General features: G+C 37.4%; 1 protein-coding gene across 7 annotated transcripts in view; it reads right to left on the bottom strand.

Moving 5' to 3' along the window:
* MEF2A (myocyte enhancer factor 2A) overlaps nucleotides 1–22994 on the bottom strand; it is a 99075-nt gene that overhangs the window by 60518 nt on the left and 15563 nt on the right. The window contains exon 1 of one of the 7 annotated variants that reach the window (XM_082321152.1): nucleotides 22953–22968. The exons of 5 other annotated variants lie outside the window; for them this stretch is intronic. The gene's annotated coding sequence lies outside the window, so the exon portion shown is untranslated. Of the gene's footprint in view, nucleotides 1–14652; nucleotides 14669–22952; nucleotides 22969–22994 lie in introns of those variants that run through there. One more of the 7 variants, XM_082321153.1, reaches the window with a different exon arrangement.

Here is a 22994-nt window from a genome sequence, read left to right as displayed (position 1 = left end):
TGCACAGCTTTTCAAATTAAGTTTTGAAAGCATATTAGAAAAGATCTCAAAGCACTTTCAAAAAATATGGCCTTACTGAAGAACTGGAACTTCTGAATACTATTTAAATATACTGTTGCTCAAAATGGCCTTTTCTGCCCTTCTTTTTCATGCAGTAAGTCTTGTCTAAGGCGAAGTTGAATAACTATACTTTCTTCCAAACAGAACCACAGAAATCTAAGCTGTATCGAAAATGAACTATGATTCAGATGCCTGTTTTTAAAACAAAATTTTATTACTCCTAGAACGCACTTTTTTTTTAAGGAGAGATTTTCCCGAACTGACGGACCAAACAGTTTTCGAGAACTATCAGCATCACCTATGACAGTACATGCACTCCTAGATAATATGACAAATGTGGCCTTGTCCAGGATCAGGGACAGCCAGGAATTCCGCTCTAGTTAGTTATTTAGAATTAAATGGGCTCACATTTCAATTAAACTCAATACCCAAATATTTTTCACTGTTACATTGCTATAAACTTTTTTCCTTGGCCTACTGCTTAAGTCCAAAAAATATGTATCGTCCTATTCTGAGCATTTATACTCGCTAGAAGCGAAACAGCCATTATCAAGCTTTCTGTAAAAGCATACATCTTTACCACATATTTTCAAGTGACATTAAATTCTATTTTATTATTCCCACCCATAAATTTGGTCTTGATATTTTTCTAAACTAATTTATCTTTGCATTCTGAAAAACAGGTTAGAACGCAGTTGGAAAATAGGCTCTGGAAACTGATGAGCTAACAGTAGAGAAAGACCACCACAGAAAGAGAAGTAAACTTTCAATGCTGGATTAAAATCCGATTTTAGATAGAAGTAGAACTTAAAATATTAAGTAATCACAAGAATTCTGTCGCCAGACTTCTGCAAACATTAAGAAAATAATGGCATGACTGAATGGCAGTCTGGAAAACATGCTCTGGAGAGTTTCTCAAAAAACTTTTTCCTAATTTATCATATAATTTGTCAAAAGATGCAACTTTTCCATGGTATACAAAAATAGCCACATAGAAAGATGATTCTGAACACTGTTAACAAAAGAAAACCCAATATTTAAAAGCTACGGCCAGAAAGACTAATTTCCTAGCGAATGAACCATAGGTTTTAGTACAACCATGTCAGTTTGATCACAATTTTAAATCTTTTGACCAGATAATCCTCCTTTTTTTTTCCCATTTACAGCTCTTGGAAAATTCATGAACTAGATACAGAAATCTAAACTTAAGTTTAGATATGATTGCTCCATAACGAAACAAAAGAGCATTGGCAGATATTTAGTTTAAAACTCATTACATGTTTCATAACTTTCACAGTGACAAGCTCGAAGTGCAACTAAAAGCCTTTAAACACAGGTTTTAAACCCATAGACCTCTGTGCAACATAAGCCACATAAAGGTTTCTCTCCTGAAGTAAAATATACATATAAAACATATTAAATGCTTTTCAAGATCAAAAACATCTGCCTCGAGTATATTATCAATCTGTAATGGCTGTGGAACTGAACTACCATGCAGGGGGAAGAAAAAAAAAAGCACATATCTTCTTATCAAAACTCCTTGCTGCCTCAAAAGAAGGAAACCACCAGGATGCACCTTCCAAAATGCTGATAAGAACACATCTACTGGAGATGGCTTTACGTTATACACCATTTCACCCACAACAGAAAGCTGCTACAAGAGAGCTCTCCTCTGTTAGAGGAGACAAAACAGAACCCTGTGAAATCAACTTTTTACATTCATTTGCAGGGGCACACGACCCACTGACACCCTGCTGCTATTCTCAACTGGGAAAATAGTTTCCCTTCTTTAAAGCTATCCTAATGCTTCAGTAAGAATCAGCTAAAAAGACACCTTCACGAGCACTGGTAATTAACTAAATAACAAGCACTTAACAGTGTGGACAATTAAAAGGTTCATTTTAATGTTTTTCTTCATCTTACAATAAAAGAGAACAAAATACATACACAGGACTGTTCAGTTTCCAATTAATATATTTACCAACCAGAACTTTCTCCTGGTTTTGCAACATCTTAACATTTCATCAATCTTCTTCAGGCTCATTGATGCATCTTTAGATAACACTTAAAACGTGTTACATACCGCTAAGTTAAGTCATGGCTTTAAGAAAAAGTATTATCATTGGGAAATCTATTTCCAGAAGTCTTCATATTTCATCAGTTACCACAGTGACACTCAAGCTTTAATTACTGCTATCTTGGCTCATTACTTTTCCCATCTCAACTTCAGTTTATCTGTATTCTTCTGATCTATTGATAACCTTATTTGGCAAAGGTACAGCTCACTACCTGAAAGTTTTCACAATACCTTTGCCCCACTTGTCACACCTATATTTATCTCGGCAGAAGTCAGTAGAGCAAATCGGAGTACGTACAGTGAATAAGACTGGGGACTGCAAGTGGACGGAAGACTGTTTCACAGTTACAACAGCTGAATACTGTTCTAAAGTACTAAATTGATTTGGTCAGATTTCTGTGAAAATCTAGACAAGCTGCATCACCTGTTTTTTTCATATACGTGGTCACTCACTGTTTTCATCATTTTCTAGGTAGTTAAATTGAAAGCTTTGCTCTGCTTTTTAACATGGCTGTGCCAGGCTGAATTCAGTGGAAGCAGCACTTTAAACATAAGCAGAAACATGTCAAAGTAACCTTAAAAATTCAGGTTTCTGGCATTTCTATTTGGACATCCTTATCCATAAGGAGTATTGTCCTTTTTGCCTCTGAGAACTACATGATTTAAGTAGATTTTCTCTTCTGAAGAGTACTGAAGTTTTTAGTGGGTGCTGGGGGGGGCGAATTTTACAACCATTTAGAACCTCAGCAAATAACCTACCTATAAAGAACTGAACATTCATAAACCAAAAACTAGACAAAAATATCACTCTATATAAGTTCTCATATATCATAACTACATCTCACAGCTAGATTATTCAGAAGGGGTGGAGGGGGAACAACCCACACCTCAAAGCAACATCAGAAAACTACAGAGTATACTACTTTTACACATAGTTCAAAATTAAACAAGGTGCCAACTGAGCTAACTCAAACAGCATCCTGACATAAGATTTAAAATTTCTAGAAATGAAGACAGACAGAAAAAATATTCAGAACACAGCACATACTGTAGGGCAATGTTATGAGATTTATTACTCTTATCCTTCAAATACTCTCTTTAAAATTGTATTCAAATTTTGCAGGCTACACTTCAGTTTCCTTGCAGCAAATGCCAAATAAGCAATTCTCCAGTTAAGTGAAACAGTGTCTGTTCCCAGTATATTAAAACTGACGGGTATATAACTGGCACAGTTTCCCAAGGCAAGAGTAGAAACCGTAGCAGATTTTTCCTTAGGAAGTATGTATACAAAAGGCATTTGATTGCCTCTGGTTTTTAGGTTCTTCTGCTGGAAAAAAACAAAGAACATAAATTATGAGATAATCTTATTTAACACTGGTTTTACCTGATGCAGGAAACTGTACTAGCTTGGTACTTCAGCAAACTGATTTTGTAATTTGCAGCAAGACTTCTAAAACTCAGTGAAGTTCTGAACACGTTATCAGTAACTAAACTTTTAGTGATTTTTACTTTTTACAAAGAGGAAAACTGTCCACTCTGCCTACAAAGTACAAACTGTTGAGGTAATGCAACAAACAGCCACATGACAGCAACTTCAACACATGTTACTGAACAAACATTACAGCAATCAAAAACATTTACAGCTGACTTCAGGAATGTAATGGGATACAAAGGCAACCGTAGCTTTCACATGGCTCTGCTTAATACCTTCTCCTACAGAGAGCTTCCTCAAACCAGACTTCAAACTAAAAAATGCCAGATTTTATTAAAGTTCTTAGCAAGGGACAAATGTGAGCAGATGAGAGAATGGAAATACAGGAGGATGATAAACAAGATTCTTCCTTGCACATTGTGCCCTTGCAAGATGGGCCTTCGTTTCCAAGTTTGGCTTCAGTCAACAGCAGTTTTGTGACACAGAGCACCATATGCTCCCATTTTGTACTTAGGAAACTTCTTCCCAAGGTGTAACTCATTCTTAACTCTCTGCTTCTTCCTGATCCTATAGATCAGCTTTTCTTCATGCTCTGCACGAGCTGCAGGCTCCAAGCTTCTTGCCTGACCCCCCCACCCCCTTTTTTTTTTTCCCACCTGCTATGACAGGTAGTCGCCACAACTGTTTCTCTCCGGAGCATACTCTTTCTTACCAAATACACATTTCCAGTCTTCCAGAGGATTCCACATGATACAGGCACCCCCGCCTTTTAATGGGAACAGAACAGGAAAACCAAGAACAAATAGAATAGATATCACACATCAAAGAATCTATAAGAAGATTTAAATCACTGAACAATTATCCAGAAAGCTTTCTTGATAATTTATTTGATGTCTGATTAAATGACAGCATGCAGTCATACTGTTGAAGTGCAACAATTATAAACCAGACAGACACGACAACATAATGCTTCAAACAGCCTGCATGCCTCAGTAAGACATTCAGTAAACCATAAAGACGCCTACGTGTTTCTAACAAAGATTAGCGGTAAGATTCTTCTTCTGTGGCTGCCATAGCCTTTGTTCAAAATTCAATCTCTTCTTTTAAAATTCAGATACACCACCAGTTCAAACTTCTAAATAAACAAAAAAGTTACAATGCACTTGAGAGAGATTAAAACCAAATTTCAGTGAATTATTCCCTTCCCTGAATTCTTTTAAGCAAATAGTCATTTTATATTGAAGTAAAATAAAACACCATTACTGGTGGGGGTGGCTACAGCAGATCATAGGACAGGTCCTTTCCAAACATGCATGGAGACTGTTTCTTTATAATCTAAAGGTTTCAGAATCTGAGGCAGACAGGTGGCAAATAATAAAATGTACAAGTGAGATGAATCCACTCAGCTACATCTCAGGAGTGACATATTGCAAGAAGATTAAATACGGGGAGAATATAGGCAACAACAATGAACTCAGAAAGATGGTGCTAGGCATCCACGGTCAAGAAACGGTCCGATTCCCACAAACTCTCTAATTTCAGCAGCCACTTCTAAAAGCAGCCTAGAATGAAATTCCTTATGATCTAAAACATTTTATTGATTCAAGTACTTCATAACCCTCTTTCTCTCTCCCCTTTCCCCCACCCCCCCAAGGCTGGCGTTACTGCCCTCCATTTGGATGTCTATATCCTTAAAAGCAATCAGAAGCCAAGACTGTCCAAATCAAGTACAGGGCAGGCCATTGAAAACAAAAGTTAACTACATTAAAATACATACGTCAACACCTAAACATACTGTTGTAAACTCTACTAGTTTCTACTAAGAAAAAGAAGCAAGAATATTATCCAGAATATTTTCTGCTCTTGCATATAAATATTTTCCTTTATTGGCAGGCAATGTCTGGTACTCTGGGCATTTGTATGTCATTAACATTAACCTAGCCACTGTGATTCACTTGCAAAAGTGTTACCTAAACTACACTGATTATAGTATACTGAATCTTCAGATAAGAACTGCTCTCTGAACATAAACTGTTCTCTGAATAGAAACCTAATTCTAAAACTAACTTTGAAACTATTTTTTTTCCTTAGCAATGGCAACAAACCAGCATACTATCAGTTAACATGGTTTAGTTGATAAGTAGAAATTCATGATGCTACCGTAACTCCGTTACTTGCTATACCTGCAAGGCAGAGCAAATTATAAAATCTAATTATTTCACCTTTCTTGCAGATTGCTGCAAACAGAAAACTTAAGTCATTTGACCCTAACTAACATTACTGCTTCACAGCAAAGAGACATGATTCAAGTGGTGGATAGCAAGACGTATTAAAATATCTGTTTCAACAGCTTCTGGAATGAAATACTCAATGACTATAAACAAAAGAGAGCTGTCTGACCCGTTTGTTCCCATTATTGTATTAAAAACAGAAATCCTCAAAACTTTGAAAATATCTCAATTTCTCTTCCTGTCAACAAACCCTGACAAACATCTTACATAAATGCAGCCACTAAAAAGGTCTGAATGAGAAGATACAGCTGGCAGAAGTTTAAGTGAAGGCCCAGAAAAATTTACTTAAGGTCCCAAGCAAGAATCAATTAAATGATCCATACGTAAATATATACAAAGCCCTTCTGGTAAACTACTACATGAATAAACTACTGCATCACTGAAGAGTTAAACAAGAGCAAGGAATATTGAGAAAAGCAAGATATTGCAAAAGCTGTATCTTAACATATTTCAAAGGCAGCTGGCCTATTTTCAATTACATTAAGTAGCCAGGAATCTGAAGCAGAAGCCCAGTCAGGCTCAGATTATTGTAGACTTCCCTTATCAAAAACCTCTTCTATTCAAACAAGTATATTCATTTAACTTTAACGTGAAACATTAGACGCAAATGCAAGCTTTTTGAAACTGTAAGGCAGACATCTCTGTCTTTACTACTTAGTCAGCCAAGTATTATCTGATGCAATGACTGCCTAGACCTGATAACAACCAGGATCGGTCAGGAATCAGGGACTATAAATATAGCTGGCCATCCAGACCTGCAATTATACTTTAAAAAAAAAAAAAAAACCCACACACAAACCCCCCCCCACAAAAACACAGTCACACACAGCTTACTATCTTGATCTTGGAAAAGGAAAAAATAATTATCTTCACTATCAAAGAATCTGCCAGAAATGCCAAGAAGCAGCCCTGAAACCACTTCAGAAGGGAAGACTGCATGATCGGCCTCAGTCTCTTGAGCTATTAGACGGTCAAGGTGGACATCTCAGCATTTAATTATTGCATCAATGATTTAAACCTGCTAGGAAAATTACACAAAACAGTGCCCATTTCACACACACTGCTGGATCCCTTCCATCCACGCTGTCTTCTTGTTCTTCTCTGACAAAAACCTAGCTACGAGACCTAGGAACCGTATTTCAGTTGCAAAGCAAATATGCAGCAGTCAGACGTGAATGACTTCTCCTTGAAGGTATTAGTTCTAATTGCTGCACTTAATGTTAACAGCAGTATCTTATTTTGGTAAGAGCAGTTGCATCCCACTATAAGACTTTGATACTGCCTGTAGCCCTGGTAGATGAAAGTGTGCAATGTGCAAGTTCAGACACCTCAGTCAATTTTGAGCTTGGAGAAATGAGTCGTTAAAGCTAGTGTTAAATTCCTGCATGTGAAGTGATAGACTTACTTAGACATAGAAATGAATTTTTTTTATTCTAGCAGTATCATTAGAGTACACAAGGAAGAATCTGCAATCTTCTCCATTCCTTTCTCGTATGACAATAAAGCATTTTGTCTTCATGCAAAACCCTATATACTTATTTCCCCAAGCAAAAAAAAAAAAAAAAGCCAAAAAAACCCCAAAAAACCCCTCATATATTAAATGTATTCATGGAAGTGGATTCTGTTACTAGAATCAGATGCTACCTTGATTATTTTACAGCATCTCATTTTATTCATGCTAAGTAAATAATCTGTGAACATGATTATATGGAGTTCAATATGAACAAAAAAGGGAATCACGGTGAACTGGCATGCAGTTTATGCACAACTTTCAAGAACCTGCTTAGAAGCATTCTTGCACCTGCAAGAAATCTTAACCCCTCTTAAAAAAAGTTATTGTTGAGTACTCGAGGCCTTCAGGACATTGAAACCATCTTTCTTTTACATGCTGACTGGAAGCCTTGCAGCAGCTGAAGCAATAAATATTGACAGCTAGCTGGCAAACAGCAGAGATACCAGTGCTCGTAGTCTCCAATTTCACCTGCATCAGCAAAGACAGAGCCTAGAAGGGACAGCGTAACTAGGGCCTAATACGTTCATCTGTATTACTGCTGCTTTTGCCTGTATTAAAAGCGTATTTTCCCCTCAATAAGACTGAGGTACCTTTGAACATACCTACTTTCATACACCACCCTGAAAACTTCAATTACCTATTAAATCTCATTGCAACATACAGATACATAGTAACAAAGCTCTAAACTCTGGCTAAAAATCAAAATGCAAGAAACTCCCAGCATCCACTTCCACCCTTTCATGCTCTTGCATAGCCCAGCTCCCTCTCCCCTAACGGATGCTTTGCAAATTTTACATGAGCCTACACATTGCTTAACAAAAACTAAACAGTCAACTTACAGCAAACACAGGGAAAAGCTGTATGCCAAAATACGAGATACCCCTGGAATGAGAAACGGAAGAAAGAAATGGAAGAAAGAATTAGTAAAGTGGATTTTAATTAAGAAATTGTATTGGTGACAGAGTTCTACTTTTCTCTCAGTTCTCATCTCATATCCTCTACTTTGAGGCAGGAATACAGAAGCTGTAAGGAAATGCACTCAGACTCGCTTAAAGGAAAGAAAATTAAAAGCAAAGCAAAAAAAGACTACCAATTTCTATCTGTCTTCCCACTAGAAGAAAGGTATCTTTCCAGCAATTCATGCTGCAGTTCAGACAAACTGCAGATTGATAGTTGCTTTTTAGCAGATTTCACCCTGCTGCCAAGCTAAACAGATTTTTAAACCGAGATTTGAAACAAAGACTTCTTAGTATAACCCAAAACGGTGACCACTGAGTTGGACTAGTTCTCAAAACTTCAGCTTATGATTTCATCTGAAGCTAATAGATTTTTACCCCTGCACAGACACACCTATGATTATGGTCTATGTTCAGATTTGTAAGAATTCACCAACATACAGTGTCATCATTTTCTCCAGCACACAGCTTCACTGAGGGGAGGGGTGGAGACATCCTCCACGCCATAAACATTTGCCTGCTTTCAAAAGGAAGATCTGAATCAAAACAAGCTTACCCTGTACTTCCAGCAGGCACTACTCTTAACATGTTACGTAAACCAATACTTGCAGGGATTCTTCCTTCTAGCTTCTTGGAGATTTTTCCTTTCTCTTTGTCTACCACTGAATATATTTAATTTTGATGGTAATATCTGATTAACAACATTAGCAAGCCTTTGTAGATGGCAGGAACTCCCCTTTCTACGCATCACTTACTCAAAAAAAAGCAAACCCTTTAGTACTCCCCATCAGAAGAAGCACCACATAAAATCTTAAGACTACCGTAAATGCACAGTTCAGTAATAGATAAGCATACATGAGCCAGGTCTATTGCCGAGGAGTACGGATCTAGAAAGCAGCAATGCACTGAGCTTTGGTTTAAACAGAGTAAACTAAGATTTCTGCTCTTATGTTTTAATGCTGTCAAGTCAGTCTATCTGTATTATTTGCAAGATGTCAGCTTGGGCATGGAAAAGTACTACTTAGTTTATCTGCCGAATCCTCAGACTCAAAACTGAAGCCAAAATATTCCTGAACAGAATGGTAGTATTCCCTATAGTCTTCCCATATGGAGGGTGAGATAGCTCTCAAGCCACTGCTTGTTCTTTTTTGGAATGAGTCCAAGTTCACTTCAGTGAAGATGCTCACCCCATACAGTTGGAAGAAAGGCATTAGAGAGAAGGGGAAGTCCCCAAAAGCAGAGGGAAAAGTGTGATGGAGGACAGCAGCAGAAAAAGTTAACAATAAGTTAATCTGTAGGGAGTTTTATCTGTGGTATTTTATCCCATTTGATGCCATGAAGCATAGACCAAAAGACAGAGACATGGCTTTTTAAATTTAGTAGACTCAGACATTAAAAAGAAGCTGGTTCTCATTCACTTGTAAGGATTTCACCTTAACGGAAGGTCTTTCAAGGATGCACACAGCATTCTTTGGCCTTCTGAAAGCAAAATCAATTAAGCACAAGACACTGTTCTTGTAATGAAAATTTATTTAGAAGAGCCATGAGAAAAAGCAAGCTAAATCATGAAACTGAAATTAATAAGTATTTGTCAATAGCACTGACAAACCCACTACAAACAAGTGGCAGCTTTTGCTAAGATATCCGAGTTTTCACTGGTGGTTCTGCAGTGTCTCAGATGCAGGCTGCAATGGAAAAACAAAATGCGAACTCTAAAGGGACCTTGTTGTTTTCATATGCTATTAATTCAGGAGCTTGGGCAAGAGCATTATTGATATTTTGAAACGCTTAAAAAGACAACCACAGCTTCCAACACAATTATATTCTGCAGGGCTAGGAAACAGTATGTATGCTAAGGTATATAACTCCGAGCACACAATGTCGTTATGCTTTGTGGAATAATCTTGGTTCTCTACTATGTTTAAGACAATTTAATGCTGCTTTACTATGTGTGTCCTTAAAGTACTCAGAAAAAAAATCCACTGGGCTTCCCCGTAATTTTTCTGCAAATGCAGTACCTACCAAAACTAGATAATTTGATAGAAAATGTCTTCAATCTTTGAAGGAGCTTACTAGTCCATAATGATAGTGTGTCTAGAGAAATACTCTCAAAAAACAAAATCCAACAACCCATTATCTGGAAGAAAGTGCCTACATAGTCTTCTCAACAGGAAGAAGTGGAAAAAGTTACCAGCTGGAAGATGTACAAGCCAAATCACAGCCGGGGGAGATGGAACCCTTTGTTCCCAAGCTTTTAGCCAAGCCTCACTGGCATGACGTGTGACCACTGGACCTGAAGAAAGGAACTCCCAAAGCATTCAGAACCCATTTGAATCTTCAAGCTTAAGGAATGCAATCATGCAAGTCTGAGACTAAGTAAATCCCTTCGCAATGGGTTTTAGAAATACGTTGTCCCATATTCAGTGTTAAAAGTTGCACTCTGGTGCTTAGATCCAACCTAGGACGTTTTTATTCATCTGGGTTCATAGCTGCAGTGCAAGACAACTCCTGCTACCACAAGCTACATGGTATCATGCAACAAACAGGAGACGATGAGCAAGCCATCTCACTCCTTCTGCTCAGCATAAGAAGTCAAAAAACCTTAAACAGTAAACCAACATCAACATCACACTTTCAGCACCAAACTGACAGGGAAAATGGCATTAAACTTTAACAGGATTTTACGTAAGAGAGATTATATTCCATTAAAGAGATTATACACCTCGTAACATTGTCTTGATAGTGGCCTCAGGTGTGCCGCTCTTCCCTGCATATCGTCTCCCAAATGGTGACCTGTTAAATCTGGAGAAGGCACGTAACTGACACGTTAGCTTTCGAGCACAGATGAGACCAAGAAATTCTGACAATATCACAGCATCGCCAAAATCTACATTTGCAGCTTTTCTTAAAGATTTAGTACCTGAGGATCAGATTGCTATTTTCAGATTTCATTTAAAAATTAATCTTTACTTGTCATGGCAGCAGAAAAATGAATCACGTAAGCCTAAAAAACAAACAAAATACTCCAGAAATTATGGTGGATTAAAAAAATCCAACTACTTTTGAATTCTCAGTCCTCTCTTACACTGATCCGCAAACACAATGCTGCAGCATTCCAAATTCTGCAGTTGCTTACATCTCAGTTACAAACTGAGCCTCTTCAAATAGTTTGGTAACATGTTATTTAATTAACCGAACTCTGAAAACATTCAGAGAAATTACAGCTTTTGAGAGTTTCACTGTTTTATTCACTTGCATAAGATCACATGGTTACTAGACACATGCATGCTAAATATATTACATGCTATCATGGCAGCAGGTCAGCTCTGTACAAGCTGCTTGTATTAAATTTCTCCTGTAAGTGACATTAGAGTTTAGCTCTGCTACAGCAAATATAGGAAGAGGCCTCACATTCCAAACAACCATCTGAAGGGAAAAACTATGCCAACAGAGTACTAAGTATGCCAGTGCTACTTTAACCCATTTACTATTTTAAAACACACATGTAAGCCTTGCATTTATGGTATCTATATTATGAATTTTTAAGATTCAAAACTCTGAAGCTAAGTGGTTTGTCTTACCAATGAAAATTTAAGGAAAAGGTCACAAGATTACAATATGTGACATGCAAGACTGATGAAGTCCAAAACAGTACATATTATTAACTAGATAGGATATTCAACTATATTTGAAATGTTTTACTGGTTTATTAAACCAACTGGGTACACAGTAACTACTATAACACATTTTAAATAAGTATCATTGCATACTGTTCTAACAATTTCATAGCAGATGTTTCTATAAAAGATACTGACATATAAAAAAAACCCACACATTGTCTCTACATATATTGACATATCTAGAAATACGCACACTGGCATATAAAAAGTACAAACAAATCTGAGTTGTCAAAATTAATGGAGCGCACACTAGAAATATTTTATCAAACTCTGTCACAATGCTTTCCTATGTCATACTACAAAAGAGGATACCACTACAGATGATGCCAGCCTAATGGGGAAAGGAAGGCAATCTCTTCTAAAAACTGCCTATAGACTAACACAGGGGGACATTTCAGATAACATGTTTCATGGCTTCAGACTGCTGCCTTGCAGAATGCTAAAATAAAAGGGGAATAGACTTGATCACAGAGGTCAAGGGAGATTAGAAAAGTATCTGTATTCTACTGGAAGAATTCACATTTATCCTTTTCTTTTCATAAGCATAGAGGAAAGCCTAACTCAAACTCAAATACTTATCAGTAAGAGTGTAATCACAGTAAGCTTCAGCACTGAAGCTGAAGGCAAGGGGAATCATACAGACCTTTGGTAAATATTTAGGCAACCAGCTCACATAAAAATCTCAGGCTGTGGCTACTCTAGTGAAACCGTATCCAGAGTGGCTAGTTTAAAGTTATCTCATGTACCTGCTTAAGCTGCAATTGCAGGTTTGCTGTATACTATAAGCACATCCTGACACTGTTCCTCTTAAGTGGAAACTTCACGAGATTGCTCATACATCACTGGTCCTCCCTTTCCACTAAATGGGACACACCTGGAAACCAGACAGAATTATCAACGGGTAACTGAGTTATCCATGAGAAAGATATGCTATGGGCATATCAAGAGAACAAAGAGAGGCAAAGGTGACAGGTACGCTGTAATAAATGATTGGATTCTGAGTAGATGATACTTTAAACTAGCTCATTATTCAGAGTCATTTCTTAATTAGTCTGCAGAGAACACTAGCATTTATCAAATAATACACTGACAGAAAGATACAGAATATAACCTTTTTACAGAAGTAGTGTATTATAAAACTTGCAATTTTAGTCACTCAAAGGTTAAGCACCAAACTGTCTGAAGTCTACAGTATGGTCCTGATACATCGACCAGGTTTCATTTTGACATTAGAACTTTGGCACTAGGGGACCACGTTGGAGGCACCAAATCATCTCTAATATAGGAGAGATGTTTTTCACGAACCAGAGAAAGACATATTAGCTACATGCAGAATATATGTACATATAGTGTCACGCATAAGCACATGATTCACATACTTTATCTGATCAAACAGCATCATATTGACTAAGTGCTAATACACAGCAGTACTCTGCCTGATAGCTTCAACATAAAATCTGGGCCATCTCTGCACTTACAGGTTTCTATGCAGCTGCTGGTAAGAATCCCCCACCCCCCAACCCATGGGAGCACAGAAGCTGTCGCTGCAAGGAAGGGGGGGAAAAAAAAAACCACACTCCTCAAGAACCATGCTTCACCTCTGCATAACTGTCAAAAATGTGAGCCTAGCTGAATTATAATGTTCCAATTGTTTACTTCTGCTAAACTTTGCATTTGACTTGCTACTGCTGAAATATTTAAGCTTTCACTTCCTTATCTGCCTCAGACTTGAACCCATTTTTTCATTACATCTTTTTGGAAAATTTTTTTCCATCTTGATGACTTAAGAGTTACATACTATTCTGACCTGCTCTTAGCAAAGTCACAGCATTGAGGAACAACACAAAAGAGTACCAGCACATTGGAAGTATACAACAGTTAACACATTACGAGCAGTCTTATACTGGATTCCTTTTGCAAATTAAAAAAAACACAGAACTAAAAACAAGATAAAAACCACAGAAAAGTAATGAAATAACTGAACCAGTAAACTTCAATATGAAGACAATACTAGGAAATGGGATCAACAAATACAACTTGTCTACAAAAAAACATTTTTCATCCTTCTAGTTAACATCTTTCTGACTGAACCATTAAAAATGTAGCTTCCAAATTTCACCAATATAGTAAAAACTAAAGTACTGCAAGCAAATAATATTAAGGTCCCACAGAGAAAAGTTAGTCTTACAGATCATATGAAACATGCTTTCACTAAGAGCAATAAATGCTCAATATTATACAAAGCATTTAAAAAAAGGCCGATGTTGGTGGAGGACTTGGAATTAAATTGGCTGCAACTGTTTGATGCATTACAGATTACTTTTATTTCAGAAGCAAACAAAAACCCAACAACAACAGAAATCAAAACCTACCTAACATGATTATCAATAAAAGCATAGCTTGCATAATGTAAAACTATGCAGATGCTCTGTTTTTAAGATCAGATAGTAATTGCTTTGTTTCTCCAAAAGTGTTGGTTCATAATTGGTCAGTTTTGGGACATCTATGTGGAAAAAAAAGGAAAAAAAACTGTTCATGTGACATACCCAGCTGACTGATCTGGAACTTAATTCATGAGAGCTTTAGAAGACAAACCAAAAATGGAAGGGATGATATTAAGACAAGTAAAACCGAGATACTTACTGAGAGTAGAATGCACAAGACTTTCTCTTTCTTCCTCAGGAGAAACACACTAGCACTTTAACAGATAAATGTGGCAGAAAACTCATCATCTAACCACTGGGAAGTGACATGAATGAAAGCTCCAAAAAATAGCAGAAAAAGACATAAGCAGGGTGGAGGGGCACGCAGGGAGGGGCACAGTGGAAATACTTCTGGTTTACTTGCAGCTCTCTGTCTCAAAAAAAAAAAAAAAAAACACCAAACAGCTGAAGTCTGACATACTCACTTTTCCAGATCCTCACACCAAAAATCATATGCAACATAGCTTCAATTGTTTACATCACTTCATTTTAGCCAAGTCACATGGCATGCCATACCTCCTCTTCAAAATACTGTTCTGCCCTGTCACACTGACAAAGAACAGGACAAGAGATTGTTAAATTGCACCTAGGCAGGGAGATGAGGATTAGGGCATTTGCACCAGCGTCAGAAAGCAATCAACCAACTTCAAAGGCAAGGCACTAATCTTAAATTTCCTTCAACAGCAAAACACTCAAAACAAGGCAAGGTTTGCCAATAAAAGTAACATTTGCAGCTAAAGAAATGGATTAGCAGACAACCTTTGAGGCACAGAAGTCCTCCAGATCACAATTTAAACTTTTAATTTAGCCTACAGATATCAAATGCAGAACTGAAAACAAATGCAAAACTGCAGCACTCTCACTAAAAAATTATTTCTAATTTTTTATCTTCCATATTTGTAAATAGCGAGAGCTGATGGAAGTTATATTTGGCAGGATAAAGCCCTTAGTTAAAGCTAAGGCTTCTCAAGAGTCAGGCATCCATTTGGTGAGGTAAAATTACAACAGAGTAGAAACCACCACCGTCATCATCGAACCATTATCAACACCACGAGACCTGTATGCTGGACAGTTCAGAAGCCTGTCATACACACAGATCAAAATGAAACAAAATTTTTTACCTCCCTAGTTTTCCTGATTTGTTAAAGGCCATCTGAGCCAAAACTTTCTTCTTAGAAGGGAGGCATCAATCTAGACCACAGACAAATTTTGGAACTACAAGTTTTACTGAAAGCCACAAACTTCATTGTAATCTAATCATCTAAGTGAAATATGTAAACAAAAATAAGATATTTTTTTAAGGATGAGTGATTTAAATTTGTCACACAATTATGAAGAATTTCAAGCCAACTTTTGAAGGCATTTCATGCAGTAAGGCTTGCTAAATCAAAGAATCTCAATATGTTCCCACAATACATAAAAAAATGACCAAACCACATTTAATAAAGAAACAAATGGAAAAAGAATAAAAGTTGGTGGGTGCTGACTGCCATTTGTTTTACTGGAACATATCAAACAGTTTCAGTACTCTTCTGCTAAAGATATGAAGAAAAGCTGAAACAGGAATTCACAGCTACAAACCACACGAGACCACGTGATAAGACATACCCATACCCACCTCAAAATGCAGGTGCATTGCCATACACATCTTGCTAGTGAATAGTCATAACTGAACATAGTAACTCAGTTTCTCAAAGACTTAATAGATGACAAATATGACTCTTAAGACGTGTTCTCTGTTAAGAAACAGGTTTACCCCATTTAGGTACTACAATTAAAGAGCATTTTGTGACACCGTGGATTTTCAAGTGGTAGGGATAAAAATACAAATGCTTTCTCTGCGTGGGTATCCTAACATGCCATTGACTTACACAGCTACATTAAACTAGTTTCAAGGTAGCCTGCGTACATCTATCTACACACATCTGTCACAATATAGCTTTACCTTTGATCTAAGACGGGATCTGAGGAATTCTAGCTAAACAGACTAACAGACTATTTTCCTGAACTTGGTCTCTAATCTGGAAGCCAGATCTAATTAGTAATATTTTTCCCCATCATATGTTGTTTAGTGTGGTACCTCAGCAAGTCTTTCAAGTGTGAGCATTAAGATAGGCCAAGGAAGTTGCTGTATAAGAAATGCAAGTAAGGCCTATAAGCTTCTAACGTGTCTAGGCACACTGCACAGGTCTAAGGTCTGGGAGAACGTTCTGGGTTTAGGAGATTTCTTACACTAATTGCCCGAGACTGGCAAAATAGCACTTCAACCCAGAAACACCTTTTCAAGAAAAATTATGAAAACAATACAGACATTATCTTCCCTCATTATCCAAATGACTCTGAGCATCTCTGGATCCAACACATCTTCCCACGGGCAGAGTACGAACCCTGGGCAGTAAGAGGGCTGAAACCTCCTGTAACAGGCACAGCAGACAAAGCAGGAGAGAAGGGCTGGCCACACGCCGACTGGGTTGGGCGGGCAAACGGCGTATGCCCTTTTCTACCACTAAACTACAGCCAGAGCTCCCTTCACCTTCACCAAAGCCCTGGAATTCCAGAACAGCATCTTAACCCCCTGGTACATGCCGGAAATTAAGAGTGGCAATGAAAGTGCAGATCTAGAGCTACATTTGTTAGATTGAACAGTGAGACTTCAATATTTATTGTGGCTCTCAAACAGAAATGTATAGTTTCACAATAAATGATTGCAGATGTGTTCTCTAAACAATGATAATTAGATTAGGTATCACTCACTTAGACAGATACATTACTTTAATTATGCTCAAATTGTCTCCTATTGCTAAAATAAAAGTTAAATAATTTAATTCAATGCAGGAATACAGCAGAGGGGAAAGAGACAAAGACTTGGATTAAAAAGCTTATGTGAATGCCAAAAAGAAAAAGACAGTTCCCTACACACTCAGGAACCATTAGAACCCTTTAGAATTTTTTGCCAAACATGGTATTATGTATTTTTTTTATAGTGTTTTAGAAAGTTTTGCTAAGGCAACTTGTGTATTGACCATAATACAGCCACCAGGCTGTATTATTAAGAAGACAATAGCAAGATCTGACTAATGTGTATTAAAGAAAACACATTCACTACCATGGGAACCCCATTAGAATCCACCACTATTTCAAGTATTCTACAGCAAGGTTTTCTGTGCTAGACTTCCTCTCCTAATAATCTCTCTACTAATACTTCTAAGACATAAACATTAACAGTATAACGGGGAATAAGCACACAGGCAATGTCGTCAGCTTACAGCATTTACATCTAAATAGGTCTAACAGACACACGGAAACACGGTAGAAAGAATACCAGAATAAGATCTCCACCACTTACACCATCACTACAGCCAAGGATTTAGCTGGAACATGGAAACTAATTCACTGCAAACTCCTTGTAAGCACAGTTAATGAATGTGGGAGAAACAAGAAAAAAAACAAACCAAACCACACACAACACAAAAACCCAAGCGTTACAAGAAACATACCAAATTCAGTTGAAAGCTGATTTCATCTAATCTGGGCTAGAAGATTCACCAGAATAATTTTGTTGTAACAAACTGAACCATACTAAAATGATACCTATACCAAGCTTTTGGGATGCATAGCTCTAACAGGAAGAGAAGCAAGTTCCACCTCCCAATCTTCAGTCATATTGCAACTCTATCTGTATACGTAAGAGCACCAGCAATACCAGCAAAATAAAACTAGAGTTAGTTTAAACATTAACCTACACATACGACTTGCCAAGTTACTGCCAGTTACAGGAAAAGCTCAAGAAATCTTGCAGCATACGCAAGACATTAACATACAGTTAAAACTACTTTTCTCAATTCCTGTGTGGCGGTAGTATATAAAATCCACCTGGAAGTAGAACTCAAACATTATCAGAAGAAAATGTTTTTAACTACATCTTACAGAGTCCAAGTTAGTCTTGCAATGATGGTCTGCAAACTCAAACACTACATAATAAAAGCATCTCTTATAAGTTGTTTTGGTGGGGGTTTTTTGGTTTTTGTTTTGTTTTGTTTTTTTGTTTTTTTGTTTTTTTTTGGTTTTTTTTGCGGGGTATGAGGGATCAAAAATCAGGACCTAAAAATGTCAATATAGAAGTTTTTTTAGACTCCAGAATGAACAGAGTTATCAGTCCAAAAACAGAACAAACTTTCCCTAAAAAGTATTTTGCATGTTGAAATAACAGAACTACATTCCCTGCTTAGTCAAGAGCAGCCAGTATTTTTATGCCCAGCATCAGCTACTAAGGATCTGAACATTTGACCAAATGGCTAGTATATCGCACTAAATGCTGAAATCCATTTTTAATCAACAAAAACCGTGGCAAGTTGGCACATAATTTTGCTTTTTCTGAACTTCAGAAAAAGAGGTACTTTTCTACAGAAATGAAAACAAAAAGATGTCTTCCAGAAACTATGGAATAAATCACATCACAAGCAGCATCCTGAATGTATTGTATATTAAGTTCCTTCTCCTGCATAGTAACAAGAAACAACAAGTATTCTAAGTCCTTGAATATTGTAGCAACTACAATAACAACCTCAGCACAAGCTCTTCCAAAAATATGCAATTTAAATGCAGAGCTTACCCTTCAGAATTAACACATCTACAACAATCTTTGTCATTAATATACACAATTGTTTCCTTGCCCAAATTTGTGTTTCTGTCTAAGGAGACAGAAATGGAAAAGGAATACAAGACAATTATAGAAAGTAGTCAAACCCAGATACACAGTCTCAAGTAAGTAGATACATTAATGGTAGGACACTTCAAAGCTTAAAGGTCAGAAACACTTGTAAGTTTGAAACAAGGAGCAGTTTGAGGTGAGATGGGCTCACTCTCTCTCAAGCATTAAAGTTGATAAATCAAGCCAGACACACTCATGCTACCAACATAAAAAAACAACCTAAGCAAAGGAACACAGGTGGGACTAATTTTGTATCTTCATTCTACTTTTATCTTGGTTTAAAAAAAAAAAAGGCAGCTTTCTAGTTACATTAATTGGCTGCTGTCAAACTCCTGAAGGAATACCTGTAAATCCTAACACAGGTGGACTGAAGCATTCATATTCAAGATCCAGTTATATCTTCGAAAAATTCTCACCTACTCCTTCCTTCCCCCCCCGTGGCCCAAACACTGACACATCTCTGTGGGTGCACCACACGAAATCCAACGATTGCTGGGCTGGCTTTCCCTTTACTGTTCCAATATTGCTAGCGGATCAGACTATTTTAAGATAAGCTAATTATGCCAGTGATGAATCTTATAAGCCATTAAGATTAAGCAGAAGAGACCATGAAGAATTAAAAGCAGTGAAATACAGATAAGACAGAAGCAAGAGTTGTGATCTCAACTATTCAAGATAAGAAGCCTGGAGGATTCCTCGTCAGAGTGCAACTCTGCATTTTAGTCTGTACGTACTTTCTCCTGCTTCTAACAGTTGTAACAAGCACAAAAGAAACTTCACATGAAGGGCTGTTGTTCCTCACACCTTCAGAAAATTAGTCATTCAAGCCTTTAGAAGAACACCACACCAACATCTTTGTGGCTTGCTTGTAGGCATTACCTACATGCATGCAAGACAGACAGCTACAGAAACAAACATAGATGCCTTAAAAGAAATAGATCAGAAGAAAAATCCTCAGATTATAAGTGAGTTTGTTGCACAGGAAGTTTTCAAGAAGTTTATCAGATCATCTCCTCATTAACATTTCATTAAAGGAAGGCACGATGGAAAAGCAGGTTGAAACCTCTTTTGAGAACTAGACAGCCTGTATCTTCAGGAATATGGTGGTAGGTTTTATTACTGAACAATTCAACCTTATAAATACCATGTTTTAAAAAAAAACAGGATCCAGAAAGTCCTCAATAAAACAGAGATATGAGTATCACATGGGGGGTGGGGAGAGGGACTTTAACAAAATTTATTAGTACCTCTTAAGAACAAAACAACATATTCCCTCCACTCTTCTGTTCCTTTTTTTTTTTTTTTTTTTGGGGGGGGGGGGGGAGGTGCAGGGGAGATTAGAAGATTAGACACAAGGTGTTAAAACAGAATAATGTAAATGGTTTCTAGACAAACAGGTCCTCTGACTTCCTTGGATGCCAGTAAACTCCTGCTCCCTCTCCTCCAGAACATATGCATAAGAGAAGCCAACTGCTGTCTAAAACTATATACAATTATGGTCCAAAGCCTGGCAAGGGAAAAGCAGAGGACAGGCAGTTGCAATCACAACCCACTGAGCTTCTACTCCAGATCACAAGAATCAAATCCCGAGTACAAACGCTGCACGGTCAATTCCCTGCACAAAATCCCCAAACCATTGCAGAATTTTGCAAACAGCATCCTGACCAGACTCTCTGGGTACCCACACACTTACAAACAGGCATCATCAAAATGAAGATCTATTTAAGATTTAACTTTATTCTGCTGAACAAATGAATCACAGCCTAATATGACATTTAGATCAAATCAAATACATTAAAAGCAAAGCAAATTAAGAAACTGAAGGCAGTTTTCAATCATCCTACCTTTAAGAGTTTATTTTCATAAAATTAAATAAAAACACTTAAGAAAATAACACTGTTTATTGATATAAGATTAGGGCATTATCAATGATGGCACTAAAACCTTGAAGACTGAACTAAACCTGCTTTTCCAATAAAGTAAGGTTTATGTGATCACAGTCTATTCTCCCTCATTAACAGCTTCTGATTTAATTGGCCAGTTTCAACCAAGTGCAACAGTAAAAGTATCAATTCTTTTTAAGACTTTATAAAGTGCTGTCGAATTTTTGACCCAGAGGTTGCACACAGCCCCCGGGCAACGCACCTGACCTGCAGCGACCGGAGAGGCAGCAGGTTCTGTTGGATCACTCAGGCAGCCAGCAGGCACCTGTACGCAGACTAGCCACAGCTAGCAGGCCGTTTAAGATAGTTAAAGAACTTAAGAGAAATGCACTGTATAGAGGGGATACATGGAAAGATCGGGGAATGACAGAAAAGTCAAAAAATAAGTGAAATGGAAGTTCTGTAAGTTTTGTTACTTGCAAAACCACTACTTTACTGTTACTGTTCAGACTATTTTTAAATTTACTTCCACCATTTCTCCAAGCCATGTTTTAATATCATAAATAAAACAGGCTACAGTACACAGAATAAAAATTTTCATAAACACATTGTCTTTGTTCTTCCTTCTTCCCCATACCATGCTTCATCTGCTCCTCAGCAGCCCAGCCATAAAGCTGGAATCCTTTTATCTCATGCAATCACACTGGTTATGCTTGCCTAGAGCCAATATTAACAGGACAGCCTACAGATCCTTTAATGACTTCCACCTCCTCTTAGACAAAAATGAGAAGGTGAAAAGAAAAAAAAAAATGGCAGCAAAACCCAACAGCACCCATTAGTAACATCAGGTTGGTTGTAGCCTAGGCTTGTTCTGAAGTATTTCTTCAGTCCTGCAGCAAGACCTGATGGTTATGCTCATTCAGAAGCTCAGCCAGGACCCCAACTGCTGCACAAACATGTTTGGATCACCAGAGGGTGCTGCAGGGGCTCAGAACACAGTAAATTTGGGCTTGGATCATAACCTTGTAACATGGGGCAACTCCTTTTCTCAGCTTTTTTTTAAAAAAAAAGAGGTTTTTACTTGGGTCTCTTACTAGTCATAACATTTTGATCCCCTCTCCAATCACCTCTTCTGAAGTGAATGACATTTTCTGATAGAATCTGGTGCAAGTTTTATGTAAGCACCTTGCAGTAACACACTATTCATTGTAAACACGCATGTACTTGACAACAACAGGGTTCATGGACTAATTCTAGGGCATCCTCAAAAGATAACTATAAAACCCAAACATGTCACCACTATGCTTAACTTGACAGTACAGGAGTCCATCTCCGCAGCAAAAACATATGGGGAATCTACAAACAGAGAAAAAAAGACTACAACCCACTGAACTAGAGAAGTCTCATATATAGGGCATGCTAAAAGTATCTGCAGGAAGATTTACTGAAAAGCAGCTACTGGGATAACTGCAGGCTATCAGGTTACATTTCATCTGACTGTGAATCCAAGCCTCCTATGTAGATAAGCCTGTAAAAAAAAAAAATTAAACTAGGAGTCACTAGGAGCATCCTTCAGAATGCTAACACAGTAATAGTAGTTGTAATTTTCAACTCTCCCATAACCCTATTTCATCTCCTGAACAAATCATTAGTCTTTCAAAGTACCTTCCTCCTATTTTGCAGGAAGCACCTAAACGACTCCAGTATTCAGGAACGTTAATCACTTGTTTTAAAATCCAGAACTTTCAATCATTTGAACACCACATTCTACTAGTTCCTTGAAGCTACTGAATTAAGAGTGATAAATAGAAACATTGACCAATTGCTTTTTTTAAAAAAAGGAAAAAAAAATCATTTGACAATTACCTTGTAACTCTTGTTGTTTCCCCTCGCCCCTCAAATTTCAAC

Source organism: Platalea leucorodia, assembly GCF_965183815.1.
Source record: "Platalea leucorodia genome assembly, chromosome: 9".
Classification (NCBI taxonomy): Eukaryota; Metazoa; Chordata; class Aves; order Pelecaniformes; family Threskiornithidae; genus Platalea; species Platalea leucorodia.
This window is presented reverse-complemented; position numbering and strand designations above follow the sequence as displayed.